General features: G+C 42.5%; 1 protein-coding gene across 1 annotated transcript in view; it reads left to right on the top strand.

The window, feature by feature from the left end:
- The window catches only part of STK32B (serine/threonine kinase 32B), a 417,658-nt gene that overhangs the window by 78,127 nt on the left and 325,830 nt on the right, over window positions 1-13,701 (top strand). The gene's annotated exons all lie outside the window — the stretch shown is intronic.

Raw genomic sequence — 13,701 nt, 5'->3', positions numbered from 1 at the left:
CACTTCTCTGAATCTCAGTTCTCTCATCTGCAAAATGGAAATCCAATTCCCGTTCACCCTCCTACTTAGATCTGAGTCTCATGTGGGGCCCAGTGATTGTATATCTGCCCCAGGATTTAGTACAGAGAAGCAGTGTGGCTCAGTGGAAAGAGCCCGGGCTTTGGAGTCATAGGTTATGGGTTATGGGTTCAAATCCCGGCTCTGCCATTTGTCAGCTGTGTGACTTTGGGGAAGTCACTTAACTTCTCTGTGCCTCAGTGACCTCATCTGGAAAAAGACTGTGAACCTCCTGTGGGACAACCTGATCACCTTGTAACCTCCCCAGTGCCTAGGACAGTGCTTTGCACATAGTAAGTGCTTAATAAATGCCATTATTATTATTACAGAGCTCGGTTCCCCACAATCATTATTATTGTCACCAATTATCACTAGTATTATTATTATTATTATTATTATTACTATTTCTAGTTATTGGTAAGGAAGCTATTTCTTGCAAAGTGGAAATCTGTTTTCTAAATTCAGAATTAGAATATTGCTGAAAATATCATGACTACAATGAGTCTACTTTTAGCTAAATAGTAGTGAGTTAAAACTGTTGATTGTGGAGGTTTTGTTTGGTTTGCTTCATCCAATGCCTAATTTGATCATGATATCACTGATAGTTTGAGATGTACTGTGGATAGTTCAGTCAGGAGAGCATCAAACTTTAAATTTACAAGTCCAGGGTTCGAGTCCCTGTTTGGGCAAAAATTCATTGAGAAGCAGGGTGGTCTAGTGGGAGTGGGAGTCAGATGGAACTGGGTTCTAATTCCGCTGCACCACGTGTTTACTGTGTGAACTTGGGCAAGTCACTCCACTTGTCTCTGCCTCAGTTGCCTCATCTATAAAATGAGGATTAAGACTGTGATCCCTATGCGAAATGTGGACTGTTTCCAACCTGATTAGCTTGAATCTAACCCAGAGCTTAGTACTATGCCTGGCATGTAGTAAGTGCTTAACAGATTTCATAAAAAAAGAAACAAAGACAAAAAAACCCAAAGTTAGAAGCTACCCAACCCAATTATGGGCAGGAACTCTATCGGAACTGACATAAACCTGTCTATTTTAAAGATAATAGTAAGGACTTTCTGTTTGCAGGAGTGGTTGGACAAACAATGGCAGGATTTAAAGAGTGGGGACGTGTGAACTGAATGATATTTTAGAAAAATGATCTGTACAGCAGAGTTAAGTAAGGACTAGAGTGGAGCGAGAGGGAGGGAGGTCAGTGAGGAGGCTGATGCAGGAGTCAGGGCAGGAATTGAGTGCTTGGATCAGGATAGTAGCAGTTTGGTTAGAGAGGAAAGGGAAAATTTAACTGATGTCCGTTCATTTATTCATTCAATCATATTTATTGAGTGCTTACTACATGCAAAGGACTATACTAAGCACTTGGGAGAATACAATATAACAATACACAGACAAATTCCCTGCCCAAATGAGCTTATGGTCCAGAGGTGATGGAAGATCTGGCAGAATTTCATGACAGATAGAATATGTAGATTGAATGAGAGACAAACAGAAGATAATGCCAAGATTATGGACTTGTGAGGGCAGGGGGGAATAGTGGTGTTTTCTAAAATGAGGGGAAAGTCATGGGGAGGATGAGGTTGAGGAGGGAAGACAAGGAATTCCTTTTTGCATATGTTAAGTTGAAGGTGTCAGCAGGGTATCCAAGTAGAGATGTCCTGAAGCAAGGAGGAAATATGTACTAGATAGCACACAGGCCTGGGAATCAGATTATGTTGCCAACTTGTACTTCCCAAGCGCTTACTTAGTACAGTGCTCTGCACACAGTAAGCACTCAATAAATATGTCTGAATGAATGAATCAGAAGGTCATGGGTTCTAATCCTGCCTCCACCACTTTTCTGCTGTGTGACCCTGGGCAAGTTACTTCACTTCTCTGGGCTTCAGTTCCCTCATCTGTAAAATGCAGATTGAAACTGTGAGCCCCATGTGGGACAGGGACTGTATCCAACCCTATTTTCTTAGTACAGAGTCTGGCACAAAGTGCGTGCTTAACAAATGCCAAAATTATCAACTATTGTTATTAAAAATCTCAAAAATCTCAGTGGCTACCAATCAACCTATGCATCAGGCAGAAACTCCTCACCCTTGGCTTCAAGGCTGTCCATCACCTCGCCCCCTCCTACCTCCCCTCCCTTCTCTCCTTTTCCAGCCCAGCCCGCACCCTCCGCTCCTCTGCCGCTAATCTCCTCACCGTGCCTCGTTCTCGCCTGTCCCGCCATCGACCCCCGGCCCACATCATCCCCCTGGCCTGGAATACCCTCCCTCCCCACATCTGCCAAGCTAGCTCTCTTCCTCCCTTCAAGGCCCTACTGAGAGCTCACCTCCTCCAGGAGGCCTTCCTGGACTGAGCCCCCTCCTTCCTCTCCCTCCTCCCCTCTCCATCCCCCCCACCTTACCTCCTTCCCTTCCCCACAGCACCTGTATATATGTATATATGTTTGTACGTGTTTATTACTCTATTTATTTTACTTGTACATATTTATTCTATTTATTTTATATTGTTAATATGTTTTGTTTTGTTCTCTGTCTCCCCCTTCTAGACTGGGAGCCCACTGTTGGGTAGGGACCGTCTCTATATGTTGCCAACTTGTACTTCCCAAGCGCTTAGTACAGTGCTCTGCACACAGTAAGCGCTCAGTAAATACGATTGAATGAATGAATGAGTAAATAAATTAATAAAAGACTGCAGAGAAGGAGTGAGGTAAAAGCTGGGGAGGTAGATTTGGGAATCATGCACCAAGAGATTCTGGTTAAAGCTGTGGGAGTGAATGAGTTCTCCAAGGCAATGGATGTAGGTAGAAAATAGGGTTTTTTTATTATTAATTGCTGTTGAGTTGTTTCCAATTCATAGCGACACCATGGCTATACTTTCTCCAGAATATCCTGTCCCTCTGCCATAATCTGCAACCTTTCTAACGGTTCCTCCATTTTTGTTGTTATGGTTTCTATCCATCCGGCTGCCGGTCCGCTTCTTCCACGTTTTCCCTGAATTTATCCTAGCATTAGATTCTTCTCCAGAGAATTAATCCATTAAGCTTCGAGGGATTTCCATAGTTAGAATGTTGGAGGTAGTGGAGGAGCCCACAAAAGAGGCTGAGCCCACATTAGAGAGTTATGATGTTAGAGAAGCATCCTTGTCTAGTGGATAGAGCATGGGCCTGGAGTCAGAAGGACCATTTTCTAATCCCGGCTCCTCCACTTGTCTGTTGTGTGACCTCGGGCATGTCACTTTACTTCTATTGACCTCAGTTACCTCTTCTGTGAAATGGGCCCCAAGTGGAAGAGGCACTGTGTCCAACCTGAATTGCTGGTATCCACCCCAGTGATTAATACACTATCTGGCACATAACAAGTGCTTAATCTTGTAACCTCCCCAGCGCTTAGAACAGTGCTTTGCACATAGTAAGCACTTAATAAATGCCATTATTATTATTACTACCTGCTGTGTGACTTTGGGCAAGTCACTTAACTTCTCTGAGCCTCAGTTACCGCATCTGTAAAACAGGGATTAAGACTGTCAGCCCCCCGTGGGACAACCTGATCACCTTGTAACCTCCCCAGCGCTTAGAAAAGTGCTTTGCACATAGTAAGTGCTTAACAAATGTCATTATTATTATTATTATTAACCAATACCACAATTATTATTATTAGTATTGTCATTATTAGGACAAGAACCAGGAAAGGGCAGTTTCAGTGAAACCAGGGAATTCAATGTTTCTTTGGGTGGGGGATGTGTGTAAGAGGCAAAGTGTGAAAGGGCAGCTGTCAATCAATCAGAGGGGCTTCCAGCCTACTAGAAAACCAGAAAAAGACCTCATCTTTCTCCTCTCCACTATTGTCCATCCCTGATCTCTGTTACTCTACAATGCTTCCTTCCTGCTTTGTTCTTCTTCGATCTTTTTTTCCATTTGCTACCACCCATTCCTTACCACTTGTGTTTCCTTCAACCCTCCCGCACCCACAGTTTTCTCTCCAGTAATCTTGCTAAACTCTCTCTTCTCCATTTTTGCTTTTTTCCACTCCTCTTTATTTACTTTCTCTTCCTATCAGTTATTCACTGGCATTTATTGAGCACTCACTTTGTGCAGAGCACTGAACTAAGTGCTTGGGAGAGTATAATAGAGCTAGTAGACACTATTTAGGAAAAATAATAATAATGATAATAAAAATTGTGATATTTGTTAAGCACTTTGCCAGGCCCTGTACTAAGCACTGAGGTAGATACAACATCATCAGGTTAGACTCAGTCGCTGTCCCATGTGGGGCTCACAGTTTTGTTCCCCATTTTACAGAAAAAGTAACTGAGGCACAGAGAAGTGAAGTGACTTGTCCAAGGTCACACAGCAGATGGGTGACAGAGGGTAGGATTAGAACCCTTGTCCTCTTGACTCACAGGCCCTTGCTCTGTCCACTAGGCAACACTAAATTTACAGTCTAGTCTGGGGGAAAGACATCAACATAAATTACACATATGAGAAGTGGCACAGTATAAGGCTGTTTAAGTGTTGTGGGGCTGGAGGTGGGGGTGAGAAACAAAGTACTTAAGGGTGATGTGGGGAGAGAATCAAAGTGCTTGAATGGCATAAACACGAGTGCACAGGTGATGCAGAAGAGAGGGAGAATGAGGCATTAGTCAGGGAGGACCTCTTGGAGGAGGTGTGATTTTAGCAGGGTTTTGAAGATGGAGAGAATTATGATGTGTCGTATATGAACAGATAGGGAATTCCAGGCCAGAGCTGGAGACAAGCGCAAGAAATAGTCATCATGACAGATAAGATCATCATAAAAGGAAGTATTTCTATAAACTTCCTACTAATGCAGACTTAAGTATGTCCACTGAAGGTCCCTGTCTTTATTTTCTAAGTTAGGTAAATGTACTCAAATGACCCTGTGCTTGTGAACTATGGAGAAAAAGGGAGATGCACCATTTTACTTCCAATCTGATTTGCCCTCAAGGAACTAAGGCCATGTCCACTCGACTACATCATCTGGCAATTTGGCAACTTTAAAACGACCACGTCCCCGGTCACTTTGGCCACATGTTTTGTTTTGGTGTCTGTCTCCCCCTTCTAGACTGTGAGCCCATTGTTGGGTAGGGACCATCTTTATATGTTGCCAACTTGTACTTCCCAAGCTGTTAGTACAGTGCTCTGTACATAGTAAGCGCTCAATAAATACAGTTGAATGAATGAATGAAAGGAAAGCTAGAGCTGGTGAATGTCGAGAGTCCTGTCCATTATTTAATCAATGGTATTTATATATTCATTCATTCAATCGTATTTATTGGGAGATTAGTGTGTACAGAGCATTGTACTAAGCGCTTGGAAAGTACAATCTGGCAACAAATAGAGGCAATCCCTACCCAACAGTGGGCTCACAGACTAGAAGATGTAGCGCTTACTCTGTGCGGAACACTATTCTAGACATTTGGTAGCACTCAATAGAATAGAGTAGGTAGGCACGTTCCGTGTCCCTAGGTAACTTACAGTCTAGAGCTGTACATGGACATTACAATAAATTATAGATGGGGGAAATGGAGAATAAAAGGTTATGTACATAAGTACTGCAGGGCTGAGGGTGGGGTGAATATCAAGGGCTTTAAGGGCCTGATGGTTTGAATCCAGAAGACAAGGTAAAGGGAAGAATCAGGGTGACTCTAACTATGCTCCCCTTATTACAAGAAAGCCAGTACATTGGATTTTTTAGCACATCTATGGGTTCTAGCCTTCCAACTCTCCCTAGGCACAGACTCTTCCTTTGAGGGCAGCATTTACCCTAACTGTGGTGCAGATGACAAGAAGGAACAAACCACCAAAGACTTCATCAATCAATCCATCCATCATTCAATCATTAGTATTCATTGAGCACTTACTGTGTGCTGAGCACTATACTAGTGTCAGCTGTGTGACTTTGGGCAAGTCACTTCACTTCTCTGTGCCTCAGTTCCCTCATCTGTAAAATGGGGGTGAAGACTGTGAGCCCCACGTGGGACAACCTGATCATCTTGTAACCTCTAGTGCTTAGAGCAGTGCTTCGCACATAGTAAGCACTTAATAAATGCCATTATTATTATACTAAGCTCTTGGGAGAATACAGCATTGTGGAGTTGGTGGATGCGTTCCCTGTCCACCAAACACTGTTTACGTGTCAGGGCTTGACTGATGTTCAATCCTTATCCTCCCTTTCCCCTCCCCTGCCTTTTCCCCAAACCAGGAGAGAAGGGGCTAACTAAGGTTGATTAGAAGCCACATTCTTCTGTCTCCCAGGTCTGTATTCTAGGCAATTTATTTATATTAATGTCTATCTCCCCCCTCTCGACTGTAAGCTCGTGAGCAGCCAATGGGTCTGTTATATTTTTATACTGTACTATCGCCAGTGCCTAGTACAATGTTCTGCACACAGTAAGCGATCAACAAATACAACAGAGTGCCCCTCCTTTGTGATGGAACTAGCTCGGGAAATTCGTAGCTTCACTGCGATGTGGAAAAGTCACCGAGGAGGATGCGTGGCTCTGAATTGAAGGAACTTGCCAAGGACACAGATTGACCCAAACTTTACACAGAAGGGAAATCTACAGCCTCAATGGTTTCCTTTGCCACTTTGGCTCTGCCAAGCGAACGGCTGATAGCCAGGTGATTGGCTAGAAGTCGTGAACAGTTGGGGAAGTAAAAGACATTTCTCAAATTGCTTCAGGAATAGTGTCCTTAGAGAAATGACATGGCTTAATGGATAAGAGCAAGAGCCTGGGAGTCAGAAGGTCATGGGTTCTAATCCTGGCTCCGCCACTTGTCTGCTGCGTGACCTTAAGCAAGTCACTTCACTTCTCTGTGCCTCAGTTACCTCATCTATAAAATGGGGATTAAGACTGTGAGCCCCATGTGGGACAGGGACTGTGTCTAAGGTGATTTACTTGTAACCACCCAGTGCTTAATACAGTCCCTGGAATATAACAAGTGTTTAACAAAAACCACAGTAATTATAATAATAATAATTATTATTATTAAAGAGTGACATTCTCTGCCCACAGTAAGCTCTACCCCAGCATTCAGTGCAGGTGGTTGGCATATAGTAAACACTTTATAAGTGCCACTATTATTAAGGCCAAGTGATGCTTACAGTAATACTTACATATACATTTGTCTACTCTGTCGATTTGCTCTGTTCTAGTTGCCAATATTTCTTGATTTACCTCCCTTATCAAAGTTTTTCTTATTCTGCACTTTGCCAGAACAATGAACCCTGCCAAGTCAGAGCTACAACTCGATTATCTTATATCTCCCCCAGTGCTTAGAAGAGTGACTGGCACATAGTAAGCGCTTAACAAGTACCATAATAATAATTGTTATTAAGTAAATTGATGTTCCTACTACTTATCCTTAGGAGGGTTTATTAACTGATAAAATCTGACTCAGCCTATTTGGCAAAGAAAATGTATTCCTGAATTTGATTATCTTGTTTAGCGTCGGGAAGGAAAAATGCATAACAAGAGTCTTGGTGGTGAAAACGTTATGAGGTACTGAATTCTGAAGTCTGGAATCATTTTAATTAATTTCAGAAAATGCATTTGGAAATGTGCTTGAGTTTATTAAATCAATATTTGAGCTCCAAAAAGAGATCTGTATACCTGGAGCCTAATTTAATGAAGGAAAAAAAAAATATTTGATTTGCAGTTACTCCAGCCAGTTTATTTTTCAAGTATCTTTTGATGACATATTTGCAGTCATCATCGAATCATGGGGATTCAATACCTGTAATCCCTCCTATGTTAAAAGGAGCATGGCTTAGTGGATAGAGGATAGGACTGGGAGTCGGAAGGACCTGGGTTCCAATTCCAGCTCCTCCACTGTCTGCAGTGTGACCTAGGGAAAGTCACTTCACTTCTCTGTGGCTCAGTTACCTCATCTGTAAAATAAGCATTAAGACTGTGAGCTCCATCTGGGATTTGCTTGTATCTACCCAGAGCTTAGTACAGTACCTGATGCATGGTAAGTACTGAACAAATACCATTCAAAAAAAAAAAAACACACAGGTATTTGTTAAGTGCTTATTATGTGCCAAGCACTGGACTAGACACTGGGGTAGATACCACTGAGATAGATCCCCTCTGTACTGTAAGCTCTTTGTGGGCAGGGAATGTCAATGTTTATTGTGGTGTCATACTTTCCACACAGTAAGTGCTCAATAAATATGACTGAATGAGGGAATGAGTGACTACAAGATAATCAGGTTGGACACAGTCCCGATCCCACCTGGGGCTCACAGTCTAAGTGGGAGGGAAAGTAGATAGTGCAACCCTATTTTACAGCTGAGGAATCAGAGGCAAAGAGAAGTGAAGTGACTGGCCCAATGTCCCACAGCAAACAGGTGGTAGAGCTGGGAGTAGAACCCAGGTCCTCAGACTTTCTGCTAGGCCACGCTGCTTCTCACTCTGTTTGTGCACAAATCTCAAACTCTCCCAGCTATTAACAGCCTAAGATCCTGCCTGCTCCTTAGATCCAAGCATTTGTTTGAAAACATCAGTATTAGTTATTTGACCAGAAAACCAGATAAGACTTGTCTATCTCATCTCTGATCCTTTCCCATGTCCCGTTTCTGGCCTGGAACTTCCTCCCCCTTCATATTCAATTGTATTTATTGAGCGCTTACTGTGTGCAGAGCACTGTACTAAGTGCTTGGGAAGTACAAGTTCATATCCAGCAGTCTACCATTCTCCCCACCATTAAAGTCTTATTAAAATCACATCTCCTCCAAGAGGCCTTCCCTGACTCAGTCCTGATTTCCCTTACTCCCTTTTCTGTCTCCTACATACTTGCATCAGTACCCTTTAAGAACATCATATTCACCCAACCCTCAGCCCCCTAGCACTTAGGTACATATCCATGATTTATTTTAATGTCCGTCTCCCTGTCCAGACTGAAAGCTCTTTGTGGGCAGGGAAAAATCTTAGCAGATAGACCATGGGCCTAGGAGTCAGAAGGAACTGGGTTCTAATCCCGCTCTGCCACATATCTGCTGTGTGACCTTAAGTAAGTCACTTAACTTCTCCTGGCCTCAGTGACTTCATCTGTAAAATGAGGAGTAAGACCGTGAGCCCCATGCGGGACAGGAACTGTGTCCGACATGGTTGACTTGTATGTACCCCTTTGCTTAGAACAGAGCTTGGCACATAGTAAGAGCTTAACAAAATCTATAAAAATACGTATTTGTAATGTATTCATTTATATTACTATACATCTCCCCCTCTAGGCTGAAAGCTCCTTGCGGGCAGGGATTATGTCATTCATTCATTCATTCAGTCAATCGTATTTATTGAGCGCTTACTGTGTGCAGAGCACTATACTAAGCCCTTGGGAAGTACAAGTTGGCAACATATAGAGACGGTCCCTACCCAACAGTGGGCTCCCAGTCTAGAAGGGGGAGACAGAGAACAAAACAAAACATATTAACAAAATAAAATAAATAGAATAAATATGTACAAGTAAAATAAATAAATAGAGTAATAAATACGTACAAACATATATACATATATGCAGGTGCTGTGGGGAGGGGAAGGAGGTAAGGCGGGGAGGAGGGGGAGAGAAAGGAGGGGGCTCAGTCTGGGAAGGCCTCCTGGAGGAGGTGACCACTGTTAGATTGTACTCCCCCAAGCGCTTAGTACAGTATTCTGCAATAATCAGCACTCAGTAAAAGTGATTGATTGACTGATGGATTAATGTTAATTTTACTTGGCACTGATGCCTTTGGACTTTCCAAAAATGAAAGCAAAAATGTAATCAGGGAATTAACACTGGCACTGTACTGAAACTTGTTCATCAATCGTAGAGTCAAACATGTGCCATGGCACTTATTAAAAACCTTGTGCCTTCTCAATTGTGACTTACCATGATGTTATTCTGTGTATTCAGTGTTTACACTGTCTCAACCACTGCGCTGGCTTCTAAGCACAGCTTCTAAGCTAGAACTTCTAAGCTGCAGAACAGCATGAGCAAGAAGAGGTAGGTAGGAATGATAAGAGCAAGAAACCACCAGAAATCATACAATCCACAAATGGACTGAGAAGTATAATGAGAAGCAGCGTCACCCAGGCCTAGGAGTGAGAAGAAGCTGGGTTCTAATCCTGGCTGTGACACTTGTCTGCTGTGTGACCTTAGGCAAGTCATTTAACTTCTTGGTGCCTTAGTTCCCTCATCTGTAAAATGAGGGTTAAGATGGTGACCCCTTAGTAGGAGAAGGACTGTGTTCAACCTGTTTATTGTGCACCTAAACCAGCACTTGGTATGGTGCTTGGCATATAGTAAGTGCTTAACAAATGCGACAGTGATTATTATTATTATTAGATGCCTTGTTGTCAAATGAAATATGGAACAAGTTGAGAGATGGAATGTGAGCGATGGCAGACTCTGGCTGCTATTCATTCAGTCATATTTATTGAGCCCTTACCATGTGCGGAGCACTGTACTAAGCATTTGGGAGTGTACAGTAGAACAATGAACAGACACGTTCCCTGGCCAAAACGAGCTTATAGTCTAGAGGGATCTTACAGTCTAAAAGCTTTCTGTGGAGTAGATTTTCTTTAGAAGTGGCTTCATTTTCATGAGAACAAGAATGCGAGAGTGAGAGAGATGCAGGAAAGCTTCACAAAGTCACGTGGTGGCATCTTCAAAATAAGATTTAGTCCCCAAAGTAATACTCTGCCTGGTTCCGGTTGGGGAGAGTTCAAGAGGAGATTCAGGAGGAGTCACGGAGAAAAAGAAATGTTAAGAAGCTATAACACTTAGGTCATGCTCTGCTGCTTCTTTGGCTGCCTCTGAAGTTCTACGTTTAACATTCTGTCAGTTTATTAGGAGTTGAAAGCCCATTTGGTTCCATTTCAGCTAGTCTGAAGTTCTTGGGCTTCATCAACTGAAGACAATTTTTAACTTTATTTGTGTCACTATTTCATCTTGATGCAACCTTAGGTATGAATTGCACTTTCAAAAGAGGGTCAGTAGAGTCAACATTTCATTTTAATCTACCCTAAAAATAATTGAGTAAAATAATTGATGAGGCAATCTTTACCCTTCCCCAAGCTATGATTTTGCATATCTATATGCCCAACTTCACCCGTGGTGAGTGGATGAGCAGGGAGAATTCTATATTGAATTTCTTTTTTTTTTTTTGATGGCATTTGTTAAGTGCTTACTATATGCAAGGCACTGTTCTGAGCACTGGGGAGGTTATAAGGTGATCAGGTTGTCCCACGGAGGGCTCACAGTTTTAATCCCCGTTTTCCAGATGAGGTAACTGAGGCACAGAGAAGTTAAGTGACTTGCCCAAAGTCACACAGCTGACAAGCAGAGGAGCTGGGATTTGAACCCGTGACCTCTGACTCCAAAGCCCATGCTCTTTCCACTGAGCCATGCTGCTTCTCTAATGACAAAGCAGAGTCAAGGATAATGCCAAGGTTAAGGGCCTGTGGGATGGGAACAATAGTGATGCCATCTACAGAATTCTAGGGAAGAGAGGAAGGGACATGTTTCTTGCAACTGCTGTTTTATGGGCAGAGAACGTGTCTGCTAATTCTGTTGTACTGTACTCATTCAAGAGTTTAGTACAGTGTGGTGTAGACGATTGAGCACGGGCTTGGGCAAAACTTCCTTGGGCAAAACTATTCTTAAAATAGTAGTAGTAGCAATAGTGTTTATTGAACATCTACTGAGTTCAGCATACTGAAGTATGCACTTTTTAAAAGTACACAAGTAGTACAGGACCTCTGTCTCCCCCCCTCTAGAATGTGAACTCATTATGGGCAGGGATTGACACTGTTTTTTGTGGTATTGTTCTTACCCAAGGGCTTAGTACAGTGCTTAATGAATATGATTGAATGAACGAATGACCTCTTCCCTGTCACAATAAGTTATGCACCAAATATTGTGATAAGTGCCAGGGTAGATACAATATAATGGTGATCTAGTGATTTCCCTTCAAAGCCCTACTGAGAGCTCACCTCCTCCAGGAGGTCTTCCCAGACTGAGCCCCCTCCTTCCTCTCCCACTCCTCCCCCTCCCCATCCCCTGCCTTACCTCCTTCACCTCCTCACAGCACAAATATATATATATATATATACATTTGTATATATGTTTGTACATATTTATTACTCTATTTATTTTACTTGTACATAGTTACTCTATTTCATTTTGTTAATACGTCTTGTTTTATTGTCTGTCTCCGCCTTCTAGACTGTGAGCCCGCTGTTGGGTAGGGACCATCTCTATATGTTGCCAACTTGTACTTCTCAAGTGCTTAGTACAGTGCTCTGCACACAGTAAGCGCTCAATAAATACGATTGAATGAATGAATAAATGAATGAATGAATAGTGAAAAGATGATGGGCCTGATAGGAGATCTGGGTTCTAATCCTGCTGCCACCTGCCTGCTGTTGTCCTTGGGTGAGTCACCTAACGTCTTTGTGATTCAGCTTCCTCATAGGTGAAATGTAAATTACTTGCTTTCCTTCCTGCTTAGACTGTGAGCTTCTCTAGGGACTGGAACTGTATTCCTTCATTCATTCAATTATATTCACTGAGCACTTACTGTGTGCAGAGTACTGTACTAAGTGCTTGGAAAGTACAATTCAGCAACAAAGAGAGACAATCCCTGCCCAAAACGGGCTCACAGTCTAGAAGGGGGAAGACAGACAACAAAACAAGTAAACAGGCATCAATAGCATCAATATAAATGAATAGAATTAGAGCTATATATACATATCAGAATAAGTTAAACAGGCATTAATTTAAATAAATAGAATTATAGATATGTACATATATACAGAAGTGTTGTGGGGCAGGGAGGGGGGATAGAGCAAAGGTTGAGGGTCCGGGACAGGTGCGAGGGAGGAGGAGCTGAGGAAAAGGGACGCTCAATCTGGGAAGGCCTCCTGGAGGAAGTGATACTTCAGTAGGGTTTTGAAATGGGGAAGTGTGATTGTTTGGCAGATTTGAGGAGGGAGGTCAGAGGTAGGACATGGGTCAGGGGTCGACAGCGGGACAGGCAAGAATGAGGTTTACAGTCTAAGTAGGAGGGAGTAGAATTTGATCCCTTTATTAAAGTTGAAGAAACTGAGGCACAGAGAAGTTAAATGACTTGCACAAGGTCACACAGGAAGCAATTCACAGAGCCAAGATTAGAACTCAAGTCCTCTGACTCCCAGCTCATGCTCTTTCCGGTAGGCCAGGATACTTTTCATGCCGGTTCTTCAACATAATCCCCAAGTCACTGTGTTTGCCACTTTTGTTAAACTCCATATTTTTGCTCACTTGTTTTCTTACCCAAAAGATGCTCGATAAAAACGAGTTGATTTAATCAATCAATTATATTCATTGAGCACTTACTGTGTGTTGAGCACTGTATTAAGTGCTAGGAAGAGAACAGTTCAATAGAGTTGATAGACTTACACCTTTGCCAACTGGAGTTCACATTCTAAATAATAATAACAATAATTATGGTATTCGTTAAGCATTTACTATGTGTCAAATACTGTTCTAAGTGCTGGAGTAGATACAAGGTAATCAGGTTGTCCCACCTGGGACTCACAGTCTTAATCACCAGTTTACAGATGAAGTAACTGAGGTACAGAGAAGTTAAGTGGCTTGCC

This window comes from Tachyglossus aculeatus, chromosome 4 (assembly GCF_015852505.1).
Source record: "Tachyglossus aculeatus isolate mTacAcu1 chromosome 4, mTacAcu1.pri, whole genome shotgun sequence".
Classification (NCBI taxonomy): Eukaryota; Metazoa; Chordata; class Mammalia; order Monotremata; family Tachyglossidae; genus Tachyglossus; species Tachyglossus aculeatus.
This window is presented reverse-complemented; position numbering and strand designations above follow the sequence as displayed.